Source organism: Lactuca virosa, chromosome 4 (genome assembly GCF_052849685.1).
Source record: "Lactuca virosa cultivar CGN04683 chromosome 4, Lactuca_virosa_CGN04683_v6, whole genome shotgun sequence".
NCBI classification, from domain to species: Eukaryota; Viridiplantae; Streptophyta; class Magnoliopsida; order Asterales; family Asteraceae; genus Lactuca; species Lactuca virosa.
The window spans coordinates 221563982-221571549 of NC_136429.1; the positions used below are offsets into that span (position 1 = coordinate 221563982).

Consider the following 7568-nt stretch of genomic DNA (forward strand, 5'->3'; position numbering starts at 1 on the left):
TAATAGCTATTGGATGGAATGATTATTTTCGAAAGATTCCCAAGAAGAGATACGACATTGAGAACACTGATTTTAATCAGCTTGACTTCCTTATCTACCATATGTTGTTTACTTCTTCACAAATTTTCAAACAACTTCAATGATAAAGAAGAGTTTAAATGGTTGAAGATTCGCTTTCATGCAGTCTTGGGGAAGAATGAAGAGGAAGTGTGGTCTGCAGTGAAGATAGTTAAAGTGATGACTATCATTCATGATAGCTTATTCGAAGGTCTGCTACAAAACTTTCGTTATGTTGTCGTAAGGGCAAATAATGTTTTTTGTGAGTTCACAATAGCAAATTTTCCTTTGATGAACTTAAATGACTTAATATCGGTCACGAAGATTCTGAGTGCGGTTGATGTGTCGAAGATTACAGAGAGCAACAAAGATGATTTTGTCATTAGGTTTGCTCACATCAAATCCTTCCTTGACAGTTATTATGACTACTTGGCAGTCAATGATATCGAACTTGCAATTGCTATAAACAAGACATCAAAAGTTCCTCAGTCTTTGTTAAAAGGAAAGTTGAATATCAATGAGTTCGGAGATGGAGAAAATCATACATCAACCATTTGGTGTTGTATTTCTTGGAAAGAACAAGAAAGGGAAGATGACCAAGTTTTTATTCCAAGTTTGTGATATTGAGAGGTACACAAACTCACATTATACAAATCTCTTGATTCGAATCAATAACTACAAGAAGAATGACAGTGAAGACAAAGATGAGATTCGAAAAACCATTTTATGGTATATGGAGATCAGAAGGGAGCTTTTACAAACGATGAAGTTGATTGCATAATTTTGACTTCTCTCACTAAGGGGGAGATTGTAGGGGTCGAACGTAAATAGTGAGGAGTCGAATTTGCCAGAGTCTGTAAAGTGTCGAAATGAGCATGACTTCGACACTCTATCAATTTTACAAGGCATTGTTATTTCAACATGTTAATGTTTAGTTCTTGTAATTTTTGAGTCTGATGTATCCTATAAATATGATAGGTGCATAGAGTAGAGAAGGATTCGAACACTTGCAGAACTCACTTGTACTATTTTCTCTCGTGTACTCATAGAGACTAATCGAGCCAAATAAATATTATTTACATCTTGTGTTCATTTACATCTTTGAATGTCTTAATCGTTTGTGTTTGTAATCAATTCTAACATACTACAGTTACATGAAATCCAGCCTAGGATAATCCAAAATGACACTTGTATATCTAGGCAGAGAAACACAAGCCAAATCGCCAGAGGGTTCTGAATTCGTATAGAAGAAGAAGAGTTGAGAATGGTGTATTACGGCTCAATTAAGGAGCTGTACTTATCCTAGACATATTAAGGTTTCCGTCATCTGTATTAGTTTGGAGAATCACAAATTAATGACATAATCAGTGGTTACCAAAATTGATAAGATTTATCGAATTTGACCATAATCAACCATTATAATTTGGTTTTTCCATAATGTAACTAATTCAAATTTCTGAAGACATTTTGGGGCCACCGCCAGGGGCTCTGCCCCTTTTGGGACCACCGCTAGGGGCTCTGCCCCTTGGACCTTGCTAGGGGCGCTGCCCCTAGGACCTTACAAGGGGACGCATCCCCCTTGCCCCCCGCCATTCTGCGGTACAAGCTTATCATTCGATCTTATATATGCATGCAGTACACATACTCCAAACATATAATATAGAGTACAAATGATAAACTCCTTAGTTCACATATTAGTTCCAATTACATAAAATGTTTTGTGACACTAAAATCACCAACAAATTTCCCTAAATTTAGTTCCATCGTAAATGTCTTAATCAACTATTTTTATAAAAAGTCACTGCACAAAATATATCTTACAAACAAATACCAACTCATTTTAGTAATGATCTTCTGATCTTGCGCTCGTGATTTAAAAAAAAAAAAACATAAAATAACATCGAATGATATCTTTTTGACAACCTTAGCTCATCTATAATACTCAAAGTAGTTGCAATGAATGCATCAATAATCAATAATCAATAATGAATATAATAATGGATGTTTGGTCTTGTTACACGTGATTTCCCCTTTTCTAAGATATTTTAAAAAAACAAAGAATCCCCTCCCCCCTTCAAAATAATATTTTTTATTTAATTTTCTATAATCTTTTACCTTATTTTTAAAATGACTATAATAATTCCAATTAATAAGTATTATTAAATACCAATAATTTTGTGTTTTATACCATAAAAATCTCATTAATTTAGTTAACGTGGGAACTATTCAAACAATTTTAATAACTCAACCGCATCATATTACATGAGATTAAATTTATATTTACGATAGTATTGTTATAACAATTTTATTTTTAACTCTACCTTTCGCCTTATATAAACTCTAAAAGGAAAATCAATAATTGATTTTATTCTATTTTATGTGTATCATGTGGTGCTTAAGATGATACATTTTGGAATGCAAATAATCACGACAATGACCACGAGGTGTATATCACCTTGTCCATGTGGGAAAAAAGTGGGTTGTGTTTCCACTTTGGACCAGAAAAAAAAAGTTGAGTTATTGTTAGAATTGAAAAAAATAGTTTATGGGTTTATGTATTTTTATATGTTAGTTTTGTTTTGATTCATCATATATTTGAACAAGAATTTAAACTTTCATAATATCTGGAGAGATTTTATTATATAAATTTATATCTATAATAATGATATATTTAACATCTATTTTTTACGTCTTGTTCTCAAGATTTTTTATGGGAAGGAAGGGGAAGGATAGGTAATGAAATGAAATGGTAGAAAATAATATGTAATAATTTGTGTTCTATAGTCATATAATGGAATGGAAGAGAAATGAGGAAATTTGACTATAATACCTTTGCACTAGTGTTGGTGAAAGACATGTTGAATTGCTAAAGAAGTGAAGGACAATTTGTCTATTTATGTTTCATTTCTTCTTCCCATCCTATCCCGTCCACTTTTACGAGGATGAAAATGTAGCCGCTTATCTTTCCCTTTCCATTCTATTCCATCTTCTTCTATCCCTAAAAAAAATAAAAAAATTAAGAACATATTTCACTCCTAATTCCATTCATTTCCCTTCTCTTCCTCTCCCCAAATAAAGATGAGAACAAAGTGTTAGTTATATGGTTTATGTACATTAAGATTACATTTTTTTTTTATAAAAAGGCTATATATATATATATATATATATATATATATATAGAGAGAGAGAGAGAGAGAGAGAGCTAGGTTCAGGTATTCAAAGTAATTATTGTGTTATTGTATGCATAAATGTGGGCCAATCAAAATTTAAACTAAAAATAAATAATTAAATAAATAAATAAGGGTAAATAGGTAATTTGATAATTAGTTTCCACAAATAATATCCTATAATTATGGTAACCATTGACTTCAGCTACCTAGGTTTTCTCCATCCATCTTCGGCTTTTTAAAACCACCTCCAATGTAAACCGTAACCCTAATCAAACAATCTCCAGCCGTCACCTCCATCCTCATACCTTCATTCCAAAGGGTTCTCCATAACCTTTGCTCACTCGGAGCTCAACCCACCAGACCCTTCTAATCACCCTGACTTCATCTTCCTCCTTCTGTCGGACAAATTATCCGACACCGGCGGCTCTTCCGACTTCATTCAGTTCTTGCAAGCTCTAAACGATAACTGCAAACCCCATCTTCAGAAACACCTCATCCAGATCATAGATGCACAAAAGGCCTCATCTCAAAAGGAATCAATCGTTATCATCCATGATAATCTCATGTTTTGTGCCGGATCAATCGCTGGTGATCTGGGTCTACCCTCCATCTTAGTGCGCAGCAGCAGTGCAGCCTGTGTTCCTGCTTACAGAATCATCCCTCAGGACCATAAAGAAGGTCGATTCCCTGTAGAAGGTAAGTGCAGATCAAAAAGCCACACAAACAAACACAACCTAAAAGAAAATCTGATCACAGATTTTAATTTATAGATCGAGATAATAAATTCTGTCTTCAAGATTCTTTGCTGCAGGAAATGGTTCCGGGACTCCATCCACTCAGATACAAAGATATACCATTTATTGGCCTCACAACACAACAAAGCCTGAAATTGACAACATAGTTCTCCTCAAAAACACACCCGGTTGCTTTCATATGGAACACCATCGATTTTATTGAACAATCGGCACTGACCCGGATCCGCCATCGCTACCAAGTTCCAGTTTTTACCGTCGCCCCATTACACAGAACATCACCAACCCCTTCCGATAGTTTTCTTGAAGAAGATACCAATTGCATTTCATGGCTAGATAAACAATCACCCAAATCAGTAATTTATGCAAGTGTAGGAAGCTTAGCAACCATGGATGCAAAAGTGGCGACTGGAATGGCATGGGGCCAAGCCAACAGTAACCAGCCGTTCATATGGGTGGTTCGACCGGGTTCGGTTCATGGGTGTGATTGGATCGAGTTTTTGCCGGAGGATTTGGTAAGTGAGATGAAGGTGAAAGGTTTGATCGTAAAATGGGCACCCCAGAAGGACGTATTAGCACATTCTGCAGTTGGAGGATTTTGGAGCCATGTGTGGTTGGAATTGGTGAGATTCCAATTCTATTGGAATGGAATCACGAATTCCAATTTTGTTGGAATGGAATCACGAATTCAAATTCTGTTGGAAGCATAGAAGTTGATGCTTGAAGAACGGACCACAAAATTGAAAGTAATTCTAAGCAACATTATTCTTTTAGAATGTATTACTGTCGTTGTTAGACTTTGATGTTTTGTTTCCCGTTTTGAAAGTTTTTTTAATTTTATTCTTTAACAATAAATGTAATTCTTAACAATTGTTACCCGTATTCTATAAGATATAATGTATTTTTTGTTTTTATTCTTCAATTGATTCTTTAAGAATTTGTTATTCTACAAGAAGTTTTTAAAGTCATGATCAAGAAATAGGTTCCACAATATTTTTATTATTTATGGTTCAAGAATATTTTTATTTTTGAATATATACTCATAAACATATTCTGTCAGAATGTCCGAATTAAAAGAATTATAATTCGTAAAATCGGATTTTTAAAATTAATAGAATCTATGATCCCTTAAAAAATGTAATTTTCCTTTATTAAATCAATATTAATTGACTAAATTACCCTTGTAATTAATTAAGATGATATTTTTCAATTATATTTAATTCAATAATATATATTAATCACTTTATTAAAATAAGTAAATTTGATTGACCTACATTTATGCATACAATAACACAATAATTACTTTGAATAGAATAACCTAAGCCTATATATATATATATATATATATATATATATATATATATATATATATATATATATATATATACTAGCAAGGTGCTAGAAAACAAAACTAAATAGACATAATTATAATTTTTTTACCTAATCACCAAATCAATTTCATGTTTTTTAAACGAAAAACAAACAAACTAAAAAACATGTTACTATACTATCGAAAAACTAGTAATCTATATTAGGGATGAACATATGGACCTGGGAACCGGCCGAAACCGGAACCGGAACCTGATGGAACCGGTCGGGTCGGGACGGATACTATATTGTTGTCGATTTTTGGAACTGGTAGAACCGGAACCGTATGTTGCTATTTCTCAAGGACCGGTTCAAACATTGAACACACGATAAGAACCGGCAGGAACCGGAACCGGAAGAACCGGCGGTCCGGTTTGGTTCATATTTTCCACCAAGTTCGGTTCCCGGGTCGGGTCCGGTTCGGGCCGGTTCCAGCCGTGTCGGTTCCTTTGCTCTTCCTTAATCTATATCTTATATAATCTAAGAAGACTTTTGGTGAGTTGTTGAAAGCTCCATTTTTTCAAGGCCACATGTCATGTCTAATGCGACACTATTTTGAAAAACAACTTTCTGGTGATGGGTCTTCTGATGTGTTAATCGATTAGGAGAGCGAATGGATGCGATTACGGGTTCTCGTGAGTACTCTTTTGGGTTGTTCATATGTTCTTCAAGTTATTATGCCATAAAACTGTATTGTAACTGGTTGGGATGTTAATATGGTCAAGAGTTGATGTCGATGCTTGTTGTTTGTATAAATGACGCATGAGGTGTGTTCATTGTAGATATAAATGTTTTGTTAGATATATCTGTCAGATCTTGTTGCAGTGTTTGATATAGGTTCACAATATCAACTAATTAGTGAGATGCATATTGATATTGATGTTTTAAAGTTCAAGGGATGTGTTGTTCGTTTATGGGAGCAACATGTTTACTTGCATTCGTCTTAATTGAACAATATTGATATTGTATTAATGGACGAGAAGTTATCGATTTGTCATGGATAAGCTTTTTCTATTTTATATGCATTGGTATAGTTGCTTAAGCTTTGTTTGTTTTTTTGTGATAATTTCAGTGGAACCAGATTTAACAACCATCAACGAGGCTTTAATTCACAAGTTTGAATGATTGTAAGGATGGGACTTTGTATGATATTTTGAGTTTCTTTGTTGCTGATAACCTTTCCTGTTTGAAAATGGCATATCAATGATTTAATATAATTTTCACAAAAACATGTTTGTTAAGGCCATGACATCTGGCTTCTCCCGTGGTGTCAACTCTTTTTGTTTTGCTAAGTTTGGATACATTATTTCAGGTGATCCTAGGAAGGAGTGTGCAATTGGTAAGTAGGCTTCCCTATCAAATACAAACTTGCTCTTATACTTGTGTTGTTTGTCCTGAAATTTCTGAGTTACTTGCTGTTTCCTTTACAGATGTCCTTGGTGTAGTGACATGGTATACCGGCTTGATGCTTAACATGAAGGATGGTCGGTCTACTGAGAGGGTGTCATTTGAATTACAATATATTGAGTAAGGCATAGTTATGTAACTTTTCTTGGATAAAACTTTGCAGGTGTGCGAATACAAATTGTTTTTTTTGTCCAGTTTGGATAATATTCGTTGTACTCTGTGGGTGCACATGCAACAGATTTTGCATTTGGGATTGGTAATGATTTTTTAGTGAAACTATGGTGGTCATCATTCAACTTAGTAGGATTTGACAATAGCAAGGTACATACTCCATATGTAACACCCATTGGTTTGGTTTAAATAATGAAGTCTGAATTTCTTTGTTGCTTTTATAATTTTCCCATGCTATGTGTGTTCATGTTCGTTACAGGTCGTCCTATGGTTTGAAACTGATTTTGTTGGGACAAAGGTAATTGTGCATTCAATAGTTGACGATGTTATGGGCTTCAGAAAAACGGTATAGAACATGTTTAATTGTCGATCTCCTATTGTAAGAACATTTTTTGTTCATTTTTATCTTGGAGAAATATAAATAGCAATGTAGTTTAGATGCATTTTTTTAAGAATTTATGCACAAATACTTACTAAATAAGTATAATTAGCCATTACTGCTTAGAATGTGAACTTGTAATGTAGAAACTTTTCGATTTCCATGTAATGTAACTATCTGGTATTTATGGGGGAACTAACTCACGACACCCATGAAATGAAATCAACCGTTTTGAATGTCTAAAATTGTAACCTCCTTCAACAA

The 7568-nt window shown here is 34.0% G+C and overlaps 1 pseudogene; it reads left to right on the plus strand.

Moving 5' to 3' along the window:
- The first annotated feature begins 237 nt into the window (after positions 1–237).
- On the plus strand, positions 238–7288 carry LOC145105635 (UDP-glycosyltransferase 76H1-like; annotated as a pseudogene).
- The last annotated feature ends 280 nt before the right edge of the window (positions 7289–7568 follow it).